A 15,755-nucleotide genomic window follows, 5' to 3' on the forward strand; every position below is an offset into this window, starting at 1 on the left:
GCAGGCGGGCCAGCGCCCTTCTGCTAGAGGAGAGATTAGGCACGATCCCAGACTCCCTGACAGTTCTCAGTGAGCCGCTGGAACAGACCACACGACTTTGCCTGAAGCTACTAGGTCTGAGGACTTCATCACCCTACGTCACTCTACATCACCACACGCTTTGCTTGACGGAACAGGAGACCCTTGGAGCTCTGCGTGGCAAGATGCCGCACACCAGATATACCCAGCCTGCCAAGGGCACTGCCCGTCCCCCCTTTATTGTTCCAACAGCGTCACTGGGGAGAGAACAGGGACGACGTCCTCAGGCAAATGCTCTTTACTCCCTCTCCTCAACCCTCTCGCTTGCCACCAGTGCCTCCAGTCTGGGCTGAGGTTTGCATTACCAAGACCCCACGTCCATGGCCAGTGGAGCCCCTGGGAGTCCAGACTCCATGTCAATGTACTGGAGTTCAGGACAGACGATGGTCCCTCGGGCCCCTTTGCCTGTCGCTGCAGCATTGTGTAGTACAGGTGCTCACAGACATCAGCAAGCCAGGAGCAGCGCGTTCCTAGCTGTCATCAGTGGAGGCAAGAAAACTGTAGCTGTGGAGTGTCCAAAATCAAATCTACCCTGTTGTGCCATCGTGCAGGAGGAGAACATAGGGGCAGACTCGCTCAGCAGGAGGTCTCAGGATCAGCACGTGTGGTCCTTGCAATGGGTGGTGACCACAGCACTGTCTCATGTGCCACCCCGTAATAGACCTCATGTCTGACGAGAACATCAAAGGCCAAGTGCCCCGCACAAGAGCGCACAGGGAGAAAGGTTCCCTCTCAGATGCTGGGCTGGAGCCGTCAGCTTCCCTCCGATTCCCCAACATCATGTTAACAGGCTCAATGTGGCCTCATCAGCACTGGTACCCTGGTGTCCTGCAGCTGGCCAGTAACCCACTGCACCTGCTTCCCTGTCCCTGGATCTCCTGTCTGGACAGCGAGGGAGGGTTCTGCCTCTGCTCCAGCCTAGATCCCTGCAGCGTAACGGGGGCAGCTTTTGCCCTCCAAGGGTTCAGGCCGCCCTGTTGCAAGCCAGGAAAGGCTCCGCTTGAAGTTTAAATGCAGAAATGGGAACTGTTTACTATCTGGGCTGCTGGTAAGGAACTTGCTCACTCGAGCTGGGGTCCCTGCAGTCTCAGGGCTTAGTCTTTAGCCCCCTAAAAGTTCATATGGCAGCAATATCTGCTCACTGCCATTTTATGTTTGATCTTCATACAGATTGGACGTGGATCTGAAGAACCCTCTCCAGAGTTCACAGAATAAATAAAAACAGAGTCTGGCAGGGAAATTAACCCTCCTGCTTCAGGGTGTTAGCTAATTGCTAGCTATTAGCCCACCATGAGACCTGATGTGGAGGCAGGTTGCCTCACAGCTGCTGCCGAGGGATTTCTTACACCTTCCTCTGAAGCATCTGCTACTGGCTGCTGTCAGAGACTGGGCTAGATGGACCTAGGTCATATAAGCCTGGAAAGTCCTATCCTATAGGTAGGACAACCCCACCTTCTTTCACCTGAGTCTCCCCATTCCTTAACAGCGTGGTCAGTGGACGTGTTCCCCATAGGTCAGGGAAATCCCACTATCCTGGGACCTAAATCTCATCCTAACTAGGCTGATCACCAGCATCTTGTGTGAGCCTCTCTCGAGCTTCTGCCTCTATTTCCTGATCCTCAGAATGAGCAACTGTCTGAGAGCCATCGGGATCTCACACCTCGACAGGTGCATACGGCCTTCCTGTTCAGAAGCTCGCTCAGGGTGATGCTTTCCCTTCCATGTGCCAGGGATATTGGCATACAGAGGCTGAGCAAGCCTGGTGCTGTGGCCCCTCCACCTTCTGCTGTGCTGCACAAGGACACGGTCACCATGTGGCCCCATCCCAGCTTCATGCCTAAGGTGCTCTCAGATTAGGGTGATCATGTTTCCCCAAAGGGAAAATGGGACACTGCCCGGGGCTAGCGTGGGGCTAGCCCAAGGCCCCCCCCCTGAGCCGCTTGTCCAAGCCTCTGTCCCCCATCCTTCATGTGGGGCTGGCCTGAGCTGCTCACCCGAGCCCTGCTCCCTCCTTCCCAGGTGGGGCTGCTGTCACTGCTCACTTGTGCCCTGCCTGCCCCCCTATGCGAGGCTGGGGGTGGCATTGCTGCTCTCTCAAGCCCTGCCTGCCCTCCGCCCGAGCCCTGTCGCCCCGCTGTGCAGGGCTGGCATCACCACTCCCCCTGGGCATTTGTCCCTTTGCTCTTGCCAACTGATCGAGTCAGCAAGCACGAACAGGACAAAAGGCTACTTTTGCCAAAAAAGTCAGGACGGCCAGGACGACCAGGACAGGGCTTAAAACAGGGACTGTCCCGGCCAAAACAGGATGTATGGTCACCCTATCTCAGATTCCCACTTATCCAAAGCACCTTCCTGCCCTAGTTCTTAGCAAGACACCAGCCCGCTCTCTACAGCCCTGCTCCATCCCTGACTGTGAAAAGGGGGGTCTGTGCTTACCTAGAAAAGACCACGCCGTTTAACAAAATCTGAGAGGTTATTTACAGCACACAAGGAGATATGGCAGGGAGAACCCATTGCCAGGCAGGCTAAGGAAATGCGTGAACACTGTTATGCCTGAGGCAGAAAGCCAGTTCCTCCTGGATAAAGACGGCTCTGTAAGAGCCACTGCAGCAGCCATGTGTGCCTCAGGGAAGCTCTCTGGTGGAAAACTGCGAAGTGGCAACTTGGACTTTGGTGCCTGTTTTCGCAATTTGGAATTCGCATGGTGCACCGATGCTCAGTGTGGGAGTGCGACGTGCAGGCCACACTGATCTAGAGCTCCCTGCCCACCATCTGTCGGGTGGGGCACTGCTTGCTAATCTCCCTGCAGGGGGAAAGCACCTCAGCCCCCAAAGAAGAGAGGTTCCTTGCCCCTGTGCCCCGTTCCTCTCCCTCTTGGTGTTCTAGTCAACGGCAGGCCTCCGCAGCAAGGGAGAAAGAACTGAGCCGGCTGCGGGATAACATAGACGTCCTCCCTCGTATCGAGTAGGCCAGCGATGTCACCCTTGTGTGAGCCTGCTGGTGCACAGGGCCCTGAGGACACTGTGAGTTCACGGCCTGTGTGGAAATAGTGGAATTAGTGGAAAACCGCAGCTTTTTCCAATGTGGGGGGAGGTGGAAGTGCACATTCCTGCTTTTGCATTGATGCTGAGGCGATGACTGCTCGTGGGGTGTCGCTGGACTGGTCCAATCCTGGAGGGGACAGGGTGGGGCAAGTGGGTCCTGTCCTGGGGCGTGGGGTGCTGAACCCCACCTGGACGAGCAGCGAGAGGCAGTGCAGTGCGTACATCAGCAACGTGGCGCCAGATGGGCCAGCCTGGGGCAGGGATCAGGGCCTGGCTCGCCCTGCGCCCAGCTCCCGCTCAGGCTGCTGCTTCCTGCCCAGCTGGCAGAGTGCGGGGGCGGGGGGGAGGGAATGGCACTGATAGCACAGAGATTTGGGGCCTGGCGTGGCTCACATCAGCGCCTGCAGGCCTGGGGAGACACTGGAGCGCTGGTTGTGAGGAGCTGAGACCCTGCAGAGACCCGATGACCAGCGACGAACACCTAGCAGCAGGGGCAGCTGAAGGGGTGAACACGGCAAGGCTGTGTCGGGAGAGGTGTCTGTGATGAGAACTGGGCTCACAGACACAGCAGCTCCCTGAGGGAACAAAGCCAACGGGAACTTGTGTTTCGGGAGCCTTGTTAGGTTATTTTTAGCCAAGTTGCAGCAGGCAGGTGTTTGTGCTTAATGCTAATGGGCTGCTCTTCCCCTGGGCGCTTTTGTGTGTGTGCTTCGATCATGCCCTGCCCCTCACCCAGTGTGACTGACTGACTGACTGATACCCCCACCCCTTTGCCACTCTCTAACCCCACCCTCGCCTTTTGCCTCCCAGCCAATGGGCTGCAATGATTCCTTTAAAAAGTGAGCAGAAGCACATGATTGGCCATCCCACTCGTTTAAAAAAATCCATTAATTTCATTCATTGGTTCAGTGCAGCTATTTAAAGAGCAACATTCTTCTCTCTTGGATATGGTGAGGCAGTTGCCCCACTTTGGCAGAGGAGGGGTTAAAGCAGGCTGGAGGGAGCCTGTGCAGAACCCAGCCAATCAGAGAAGGGCAGAAAGGGGGCCAATCAGGGCCAGACTGGGCCCTATATAAAGGCTGCAAAGCAGAGGAGACAGGAGTCTCTCCCTGACAAGCCAGGGAAGAGGACTGGCTCCCAGGGATTGCACCTTAGATAGAGCAGCGCTGGGCAGGCTCGGGGAGCAAAGGAAAAGCTCCAGCCTGATCCCTGCCAGGCTGAGGCCCCTGAAAGAAAAGACCAAGAAGGTTCAAGGGACAAAGGGAAGTAGCCTAGGGAGTGCGAGCAGTAGAGGGGAGAGGAGGAGGGCAGGATATGGCTGCTGCCAGAGGGTCCCTGGGCAGGGACCCAGAGTAGTGGGTGAGCCAGGGTCCCCCCTTACACTGCACCTGGCTGTAGAGGAGCGTGGCCCAATACAGACTGGGGCTGGCCCCTGAGACCAGGGGCTAGACTCTGGGGCTGCAGTTGGCCATGAGGGCAGGTGCAGACTGAGGACTGCAGATACCCCCGGAAGGGGAGAGAACTGAGTGGGGCACAGCTGGAGGGCTGTGTCCAGAAGAGGACTCCACAAGCCAGGGAACAACATGGGTCCCAGACAGCTCTGCAGAGCAGACAATGGGTGAGGCACCCCCTGCAGAGGTGCCCTACAGCTGGACAGAGCGAATTCCTGGAGTAACCAGCAGGAGGTGCCGCGGTGGTGAGTCTGCATGTGTTACGGGTGGGTTGGGACCGGGGAGACGCTGCTGCTGCCCCAAGTAAACTGCATCCGCGCCCCTGCTGGGAGGAGTAGCCGGGGAGCAGGTGGGGGAGGAATATGTCCTCAGTGCCTGTGCTGCCGTGAGTGCTGACAGACAGGGCTTGTGGAACGGTGCACTTGGCACTTACACTTAAGTACTTACAAATACGGGGACAAGTCTGGTGTGGAAATCGTGTTGCTTACGTATTTGTATGTAAAAAGTACAAGTGTGTGTGTGTGTGTGACGATACAGTGCACAGACCGCATCTCATTCCACGAAATGGGCATTCTTCTTCAATAGCACGTAGTCTCCAACAGATCATCCTGAGGACAGTTCCTTCTTGGCAAAAGGATCTGACTCACGGCTGGGCTGGGCCGGGCCACCACTGCTAGTTGCAGTGACCAATCCAAAGTGCAAGGCGTGTGTGTGCCACCGTCCCTGGCTGGTGCAACAGCTGGGCCAACAGATAAAGGCCCCAGCAGCCGGAACGTAGGGCCTGAAGCTCCCAAGTTGGGGCACTGAATTCTGGGGCCGAGCAGAACTTGGGACAGGTGGGAGGGCTGGGATTGTTTTTAAAAAACTGTTCTGGAAAAGCACTTCCAGATTTAAAACGTTACTTATGCTTTATATACCTTTAACATGCACTGAAATGCAAGTATGAAGTACAGACCAATCAAACTACTTCAAGCATCCGAGAGTGCTAAAGGAGTTGGCGAATGTGATTGCAGAACCATTGGCCATTATCTTTGAAAACTCATGGTGATCGGGGGAGGTCCTGGACGACTGGAAAAAGGCTAAAGAAGTGCCCATCTTTTAAAAAAGGGAAGGAGGAGGATCCTGGGAACTACAGGCCAGTCAGCCTCACCTCAGTCCCTGGAAAAATCATGGAGCAGGTCCTCAAGGAATCAATTCTGAAGCACTTAGAGGAGAGGAAAGTGATCAGGAACAGTCAGCATGGATTCACCAAGGGCAATTCATACCTGACTAATCTAATTGCCTTCTATAACGAAATAACTGGCTCTGTGGATGAGGGGAAAGCAGTGGACATGTTGTTCCTTGACTTTAGCAAAGTTTTTGACACAGTCTCCCACAGTATTCTTGGCAGCAAGTTAAAGTAGTATGGGCTGGATGAATGGACCATAAGGTGGATAGAAAGATTGTCGGGCTCAATGGGTAGTGATCAATGGCTCCATGTCTAGTTGGCGCCAGTAGCAAGTGGAGTGCCCCAAGGGTGGTTTTGTTCAATATCTTCATTAATGATCTGGAGGATGGTGTGGATTGCACCCTCAGCAAGTTTGCAGATGACACTAAACTCGGAGGAGTGGTAGATAGGATACAGAGGGACCTAGACCAATTAGAGGATTGGGCCAAAAGAAATCTGAGGTTCAACAAGGACAAGTGCAGAGTTCTGCACTTAGGATGGAAGAATCCCATGCACCGCTACAGACTGAGAACCGAATGACTCGGCAGCAGTTCTGCAGAAAACGACCTGGGGGTTACAGGACGAGAAGCTGGATACGAATCAACAATGTGCCCTTGTTGCCAAGAAGGCCAATGGCATTTTGAGCTGTATAAGTAGGGGCATTGCCAGCAGATCGAGGGACGTGATCGTTCCCCTCTATTCGACATTGGTGAGGCCTCATCTGGACTACTGTGTCCAGTTTTGGGCCCCACACTACAAGAAGGATGTGGAAAAATTGGAAAACATCCAGCGGAAGGCAACAAAAATGATTAGGGGGCTGCAGCACATGACTTATGAGGAGAGGCTGAGGGCACTGGGAGTGTTTAGTCTGCGGAAGAGAAGAATGAGGGGGGATTTGACAGCTGCTTTCAAACTACCTGAAAGGGGGTTCCAAAGAGGATGGGTCTAGACTGTTCTCAGTGGTAGCAGATGAGAGAACAAGGAGTTAATGGTTTCAAGTTGCAGTGGGGGAGCTTTAGGTTGGATATTAGGCAAAACTTTTTCACTAGGAGGGTGGTGAAGCACTGGAATGCATTACCTAGGGAGGTGGTGGAATCTCCTTCCTTTAGAGGTTTTCAAGGTCAGGCTTGATAAAGCCCTGGCTGGGATGATTCAGTTGGGGATTGGTCCTGCTTTGAGCAGGGGGTTGGATTAGATGACCTCCTGAGGTCCTTTCCAATCCTGTTGTTCTATGAAATTGAGAGTTAAGCTGAAAGTTAAAAGAAATCTAGATGTCTGGTAAGGTCTGGAAATGCTCTGAAATGGACCTAAGCATCCTTAGCGCTGCCCTGTATTCCATGAGGAAAGAATGAAAACTATCTAAATGTCTTTAGAAATCAGTTTATTGCATGGCATTGTTATTGGGAAGGGTTAAGGGTGTTTGGGTGCCTCCCTATCTGAATTCTTGACCACAGCACCTACACAGGGACAAGTCATCTCTGAATCTTCTCTTTGATAAATTAATGAGATTGAGCCTCCTAAGAATTTCACTGTGATATTGGTTGTCTACCCTGACCTCTAAATCTCTTTGTGTTGGTGCTTTTCAGGGTACATCCAGTTGCCCATCTTGTATGTGTGACCTGTTGTGATGGAGTGGGATGAATATTGTGTGTATCCCAGTTTCCCCTATGTGTTGCAGGGCTAACTAAGTGCGGGGAAGGGTTGTTTACTGTTTGCAGAGACCCAAAGACACAGGCCTGACTGACACCTGGCTGCCTGGGGCTCCATGCCCATGGACAGTCCCAGAAGACAATGGCCACTCCAATTGCTCGGTGTAGCAGATCGCCGACTCGCTGGCATGGCACCTCCTGCTGGTTAGTCTGGGAATTAGCTCTTTCCAGCCTCGGAGCACCTCCTGCTGGCCGGTTTCTCCCTACTGGTACCTGCTTCCTCGTCTCCACCACCTGTGGCCCTGTGTCCATCCCGGACCCCGGTACCCCTTACCTTGGGGTGCTGCCCCACAGCAGTGCCCCCACACTCTGGGTCTCCCCTCCCAGGGGAACCCCCTATGCCCACCTTGCCTCAGTGGCTACTGCCAGTGGTCATCTAGCCCCCTCTCACTGGGGCAAACTACAGTCTGCAATGGCCACTCATCATTGGCAAGGGGGTTGGATCTGCTGCCTTTCTAGCCTAGCTGTCTCCCTGCAGCCCCAGTACCTCCTTGGGCCTTCCTGCCAGGCCTCAGCCTGGGGACTCGCCAGGCCAGAGCTCCCCAGCCATGCCTGCCCTTTCCCAGCACTGCTCTACCGAAGGTACCCTGACTCTCCCAGGCAGCTAGGTCCTTCTCACTCCAGGGCTGGAGTGGGACTCTCACAGCTCCTTACCCACAGCCCTCTTATCAGGGCCAGCTGTGCCCTGACTGAGCTTGCCACACCTGTGGTCAGCTACTCCCTCAGCTGCTCTCACTCCTTTTTATCCCAGGAGCAGGGTAACTGCCCCGCTACACTCGGATATTTGGCACATAGCAACAAATGACCATGGATGGCTCACCCTCCTTAGATAGCCAGACAGGTGTGACCAGCTAGAGGATAAAGGACTGCGGAAGGGCCAGGTGGGGTTGTTGAGTGGGGGGCTGCTGGAGGCAGGAGAGAAGCTTCCGGACTGGGACTTCAGAGGGCTCTGGGTCTGACCCAGATGGACTTTGCTGTAACTTTCTGTTCTCCATGTTAACTAAGGACTTTCTATGCTGCATTCCAGACATCTAATAAATGCTTCTGCTTTTACTTCGCTGGCTCAGAGTCACTCCAGAGTAAGAAAGTTGGGGATGCATTGTTCCCTTTGGGTGTACAAGTCTCCTTCATGTGTCCAAATCAGGTGGACTTGCTGAGGGGGGCTCATGGCATGAAGCCAGGGTGCTGAAGGCTCTGAGGTTTGGACCCAGAAGCTGGGGAAGCCAAGTAGCTTACCCTAGTAAAAAAGTATGACCCTAAGGGGACTGACACACTGAAGGGGTCCTCCCAGGGATTGTTCCAGAGCTGTTCAAGAGCACCGGACCTGTGGATCTGTGACAGGTGGTAGCAGAGGATAGTTGGCGAATGCACCTGGTTGGTGGCTGAAGGCACCAGTAGTGTCTTGCAGTAGGTGATTGACAGCAGTAAAACAAGGGAAGTTAAAGGAAACAGCGAGGAAATGGCATATAACCATCTCCCTAAGAAGAGCATTGCAAACCTGAGCAGAGCGAGAGGTTCAGTGAGGGGAAGCTCAACAAGGGGCAGATGGTTGCATGGCTGGAAAAGGATGACCAGTCAAAGAAGCAGGTTCCAGGCCCAAGCTGGGGTTCAAAAGAGTCTAGGAGCAGCAGAGTCAGCAGCCAAAGCAGCAACAGGATGTCCACAAGACCCGGTTTCCAGTCCAGCAGGGGTTCTTCATGACCTGATTCCCCAGCAGTAGATTTGGAGCTGAGAGCGAAGGAGCTAGAGGACCATGCAGAGCAGTGGAAGCATGAGGAGAAGCAGCAGAAGCAGAAGCTGGAGCAGCCGAGGGGCAAGAGGCCCTACTGAGGGGTGAGAGGAGACAGTCCCCACAATGCCAGTTCTGCAGGGAGCCTAGGTACGGAATTGCTGACCCAGTTTAAAGGGGTGGGGGGTGAGGGCAGGGCCGGCCTTACCATGAGGCGAACTGAGGCAGCTGCCTCAGGTGCCGGACTGAGGGAGGGGGGCCCCACTAGGACCCAGAGTGTAGAAAATTCTGTCTGCTGCTGGTGCATCTGTATTCTCTCTACTCTGGATGCACAGAGAGGAGGGAGTGTGGTGCTGGAGGGAGAAGGGCACAAGAGACGGAACAGGCAGGCAGGAGAAAAGGGGAGAGGGAATAACAGAAAGCAGCAGGAGCTGCAGGGAGAGAGAGGAGCAGAAGCCTCTTATGTACCCCTCTTGCACCCCCAGAGCCTGGACTGATTAACCCCAGCTTCTCAGGGAGCTTCCTGTGTCCTGCTGCTTCCCTGAACCCACTTGAGGAGAGCAGGCCGTCAACTGAAGTAGTAGGAGCCAGTTAGGCCCTTAAGACACTGATATCTTCCCTCACTCAGGCCCTGCTACCAGCAGGCTGGCTTGTCCCCTTCAATTGAGTGTTGAGCCACTATAGCCAGCAGAACAGCAGCCATGAGTGAAAGAACAAAACACCCCTCTGGGGCAGCATTAAGAAAAAGAACGGAAGCTTTTCTATCTAAGCAGGAAGGAGCTCTCTTGACAGACATAGACACAAATGTTCACAATGAGCCTTCCGGCCCCAGTGAGGATGTGAGTGGTGAGGAGATGCCTGATCTTCCAGTTAGTCAGAGTGCAGGTGACTGGGCAGCTACTGCAGCATCCGTATCTCCATCTCAAATGGATGTAACCATGCATATTCCTGAAGAAAAGTGTAGCTCGGAGAAGAGTGTGGTGGAAGCGCAAGAAACAGCTGCTGCTGAGTTTAGTTGCTTAAGTCTAGATGATACAGGACTGTGGACCTACTTGAACAGTAGCCTGAGGGACTTCTTGTACTGCATGGACCACAGCAAGTGGAAAAACTTCTATTTTCATTGTCTTTCGGGAACATGAAGTTTCCATCCAACGCATTACTGGCGTGAAATCCCCAATGGTGACAAAGTGGAGAGGCCATGACTTATGTACTCAAAAACCCAGAATGCTGCATATTGTTTTTGTTGAAAAAGCTCTTCCAGTCTAATGTTCCAGCCACAATGGGTTCTACAGGAAGAAAGGACTGTAAAAATCGGGCTAGAAATCTGTCACGCCATGAGAAGGCAGCAAATCTCCAGAGAGCATTCCACAGGTGGAAAGAGCTTGAGATGAGACGAAGGTTAAAGGCCACCATAGATGATCAGCATCAAGAGAAGATTGCCTCAGAGTCTCTTTACTGGCCAAATGTTCTGAAAAGGCTCATTGCCATTGTGAGAATGCTTGTTACCCAAAACCTAGCACTGCTTGGTACTTCAGATCAGCTGTATGTGCCAAACAATGGAAACTTCCTTAAAATTGTGGATCTGATGGCTGATGCTGTACTCCAGGAGCTTCTAAGAAGAGACACCACCCAAGTAGTGGTACACACACCACTACCTTGGAAAAACCATTCAAAATGAGATCATACAGTTACTGGCAACAAAAGTCAAACAGAAGATTGTGGCAGATCTGAAGTCAGCAAGATATTACTCTGTTATTGTGGACTGCACACCTGACATCAGCCATACAGAACAAATGACTTTAATGGTGTTTTGTAACAACAGAACCTAGTGAAAATGTTCCTGCAATGGTGACTGTCAGAGAGCATTTTCTAGAATTTATTGACATTGATGGTACTACAGGAACTGGTATGACAAATGTGCTTCTTAAAAAGCTGGAAGATATGGGAATTGCAATAGCTGACATGAGAGGTCAGGGCTACGATAATGGTGCCAACATGAGAGGAAAGAACAGAGGAGTGCAGACACGGATCCGAGAGTTAAATGCTCGAGCTTTTTTTGTCCCATGCAGTTCTCATTCATTGAACTTGGTATTCAGTAATGCAGTATCAGCTTCTAGTGAGCCTGCTGACTTTTTTAATGTAATTCAAAGCATCTATGTATTTTTCTCTGCATCAACTCATTGACGGCAAATTTTGAAGCAACATCTGGGAACATCCTCTCTGACACTGAAACCCCTGAGTGCCACACAATGGGAAAGTCAAGTGGAGGTGATAAAGCCTATCAAATGCCAAATTGGGAAGATCGATGATGCTATAGTTGTCATTATGGAGGATAATGCTATGACAGGAACTGTTTGTGGGAGAACAGTGGCAGAGGGAAATGGAATCACCAGAAACATAAATAACTTCAAATTTCCGTGTGGCTTAGTGTTGTGGCATGACATACTGTTTGAAATGTGGTGAGCTTGATATATCTGGAGCAATGGAACAACTGGACAAAGCAAAGTCATACCTACAGTCTTACCAGTCAGATGAGGGATTTCAAAACATTCTGAAGCGTGCACAGAAGTTAGCAGAGGAACTTCACACTGAAGCTATTTTCCCACCCATTCAGGAATACAAGAGTCACCAAAGAAGACATTTTGATTACGAGGCACAGGATAATCCCATAAGAGACCCCACACAACAATTCAAAGTTGAATTCTTTAACCAGGTGCTAGATTGTGCAATACAGTCAGCTGAACGTTTCATGCAGCTCAAGGAACACAGCAGTACATTTGGGATGTTGTATGATATTCCCAAACTCCTCACTATCCCTGAAGAAGACCTATAGTAGCAATGCAGGGCACTAGGGACGGTGTTGACACGTGATGACATGTGCAATATTGATGAGAGTGATTTAGGTGATGAACTGAAAGCCCTTTCAAGATATATTTCAGCAAGATCAACTCCAAAGGCTTTTCTGGAATATATATGCATAAATAAGATGACCACCCTCTTTCCAAATGCTTTTGCTCTGCGCATGCTTCTAACACTTCCTGTAACAGTTGCTAGTGGAGAACGCAGCTTCTCCAAGCTGAAGTTAATAAAAACACATCTATGCTCCACAATGACGCAGGAGAGGCTGGTTGGCCTTGCAACCATCTCAACAGAGCATGAGCTGGCCCAGATTGTGGACCTTCAGCAGGAAGCAGTTCAAATCTTTGCAACCAAGAAGGCACGGAAAGCACCACTTTGATTAAACTGCCACACAGATAAAACTGCCAGTGTTTACTATGCAGACAAGAAAAGTTAACTTTCAAACACCTGAACAGCAAATGTAAGTGTTACTTACAATTTGTGAACAAGGCATTTTAAGTTGTTAGTTCTCCTTTACTGGGGTAGGTAGCAGAGCAGGACCATGAGAGGAGTAGAACAGGAAGAAGGCAGAATTGAGACCTTTCAAAGTTTTGGCCCAAGCGAGGGGGCATGGGGGCATCATATGAGCTCCCCACTTCAGGTGCCAAAATGCTGTGGGCCGGCCCTGGGTGAGGGGATATAGATGCTGACCTCACTGCCTTTGGGAAGGTTTGTGATTTGAACTAGGCTGATCCTGCGGATCGGCTCTGCTGTCTGACCCACTTGGTCCCAAAACCATAGAGGCATACAGCTAGATGGATGGAGTGGATACTAGGGACTATGAATTATTCAAAAGAGCTTTGCTGCTTAAGTTTGAATTGACTCCTGAGGCATATAGGAAAAGGTTTCAGGGTGTTCAAAAGACCCCGGATGTGACTTGGAAGTTGCTTCCCTGGGAGAATCTCCCTGCAAATGGGGGAAGGAGCAGGGGTCACTGCACTGGAGGATTTGTATAAGCTGACTGGGTTGGAGCTGTTGTATGAGATCTATCCTCATGACTTGAAAATGTGGTTAGTGGACAGGAAACCCAAGGATCTAAGCAGGGCAGGCCGGCTGGCAGATGAGTTTGTGGACAATAGGTCAGGGTATGAGAATAGACCCAAAGGGGACTGGCCAAAGTATGGGTCTGGGGAAGGGGAACCCATGGATGCATCCCAGAAGTGGGACTCAGGCAAACCCAGAGTTAGGGGAGTGTCCGGGGGGGGGGGGCAGACCCCCTCCAAGGGACCTTAGAGACCTGAGATGTAATTACTGTGGACAAAAAGGGCATAAATGGGTGCAATACCTAAAGGTTAAGGAAATAGTGGCCAAACAGAACCCTTGAAGGGATAACTTGGTGAATGTCCAGGACAGAAGGACTAACTCGGGCTCTGTCTGACCGGGAATGCAGCCTGTAACTCAGGGTCCAGGAATAAACTATGTGACTGACCTTTCAGAGGAAAGCAGTCACCCAGCCAGCTCCTCAGGGACACACAGTGGTGGTGTTCCCTATTGGGCTCACACATTGATCCCCAGTGGGAGCAGAAGGTGGTGGTCAATAGGGAGACATTCATGGGCTGGAGAGATTCTGGGACATGGAGAACCCTTGTCAAACCCTGTGTGGTGCAACCCCATCAAATGCTGAAGGGCTGTGTAACTTGGGTGAAGGTCCCAAATATGAAGTCATTTGCCCTGCTGATGACTCAGATCCCTAGGCAGACACAGGAAGCATCAGGGAGAGGGGGAGGCTTGTAGTTGGGGTTCTCCAAGATGTCAGCTTTGACATACTTTTGGGAAATGACTGGATCTCTTTAAGACAGAATCCAGTCCCTGCATCTGTAAATCATAGAATCATAGAATATCAGGGTTGGAAGGGACCCCAGAAGGTCATCTAGTCCAACCCCCTGCTCAAAGCAGGACCAAGTCCCAGTTAAATCATCCTAGCCAGGGCTTTGTCAAGCCTGACCTTAAAAACCTCTAAGGAAGGAGATTCTACCACCTCCCTAGGTAACGCATTCCAGTGTTTCACCACCCTCTTAGTGAAAAAGTTTTTCCTAATATCCAATCTAAACCTCCCCCATTGCAACTTGAGACCATTACTCCTCGTTCTGTCATCTGCTACCATTGAGAACAGTCTAGAGCCATCCTCTTTGAAACCCCCTTTCAGGTAGTTGAAAGCAGCTATCAAATCCCCCCTCATTCTTCTCTTCTGCAGACTAAACAATCCCAGCTCCCTCAGCCTCTCCTCATAAGTCATGTGCTCTAGACCCCTAATCATTTTTGTTGCCCTTCGCTGTACTCTTTCCAATTTATCCACATCCTTCTTGTAGTGTGGGGCCCAAAACTGGACACAGTACTCCAGATGAGGCCTCACCAGTGTCGAATAGAGGGGAACGATCACGTCCCTCGATCTGCTCGCTATGCCCCTACTTATACATCCCAAAATGCCATTGGCCTTCTTGGCAACAAGGGCACACTGCTGACTCATATCCAGCTTCTCATCCACTGTCACCCCTAGGTCCTTTTCCGCAGAACTGCTGCCGAGCCATTCGGTCCCTAGTCTGTAGCGGTGCATTGGATTCTTCCAAATGACCAAGAATTTTAAATGCAGGAAGCTGGAAGGTTCCGATTGAAGGTGACAGTGAACATCCAAATGGCCCAGCTGGCAGGGAGGAGGGCATTTTCACCCTGCCTAGTAACACACAGGAAGAGCGGCTAAGGTCAACATCCCTGCCTCTCTGTAACCAGACCTCTGGATCTCAGTGGGACATGGGGAGACAGGACTCACGTTGGCTGTGATGCTATGACCCAAGCTGTGAGTTCACTGTCTACCCTTGCTGGGGGGCAGAGCTGAGCATGGTTGTAGCTGAGGCCCCAGCCACATGTGGAGAGACACGGGCAGGGCAGGACAGCTGCCAAACATGTTTGTTCTTGCAGCACCCCTCCAGCTGCTTCCTCCTTCCCTGTGCCTTTTCCAGGGATGAGAGAGGTCAGAGACACCTGGTCAGAGTGTGGCCATGGTCATGGTGAGTTCTTTTAACCAAGAGAGCCCAAATCACAGCGTTCCAGAAAGGGGGTCAAGAGACGACCTAGTCCTGAGGGTGAGGGCAACAAGTTGACTCCAAGAGGAGAGCTGGGCTCCTGGCATATGCACAGCCCTGGGGTTGGGACACAACTCCAGAAAGGGTCTGCCAATGTGCAGGGGCACCTCATCTCATGCCAGCCTCACCAAACCCTGGGACACCAGAGCCCCTGAGGTACCAGTGTTCAAGGGCTCACTTCCTAGCCCAACCTAGGAGTCAGGACACCCTAGACTGTAGCCACAATGACTGACTCATGGAGGAATGTGGGCTCACTGCCCTACTCACTCCCTGGCAGATGCAGGGGAGGCAGTGGCAGGCCCACAGCCTGGTTTCAAACCCAAAGGTTTTGGGGTCACAAAAGGGCTGGGAGGCTACATGACAGCTCCTCATGTGTGCCCTGCAAGTGCCATCAAACTGACCAGACCTAAGAGAGGATGTGAAACTGTTCTGAACTGTGCATTGTAAACTGTAAGTGTGATAGACTAGCAAGGGCGCTAAAGGAATCTTGAAAGTGCCTGGTAGAACAACTGCCAAGGAAATGGGAAAGATGCTGTGGCATCTATGGGTAACATTGATG

Source organism: Dermochelys coriacea, chromosome 11, assembly GCF_009764565.3.
Source record: "Dermochelys coriacea isolate rDerCor1 chromosome 11, rDerCor1.pri.v4, whole genome shotgun sequence".
Taxonomy (NCBI): domain Eukaryota; kingdom Metazoa; phylum Chordata; order Testudines; family Dermochelyidae; genus Dermochelys; species Dermochelys coriacea.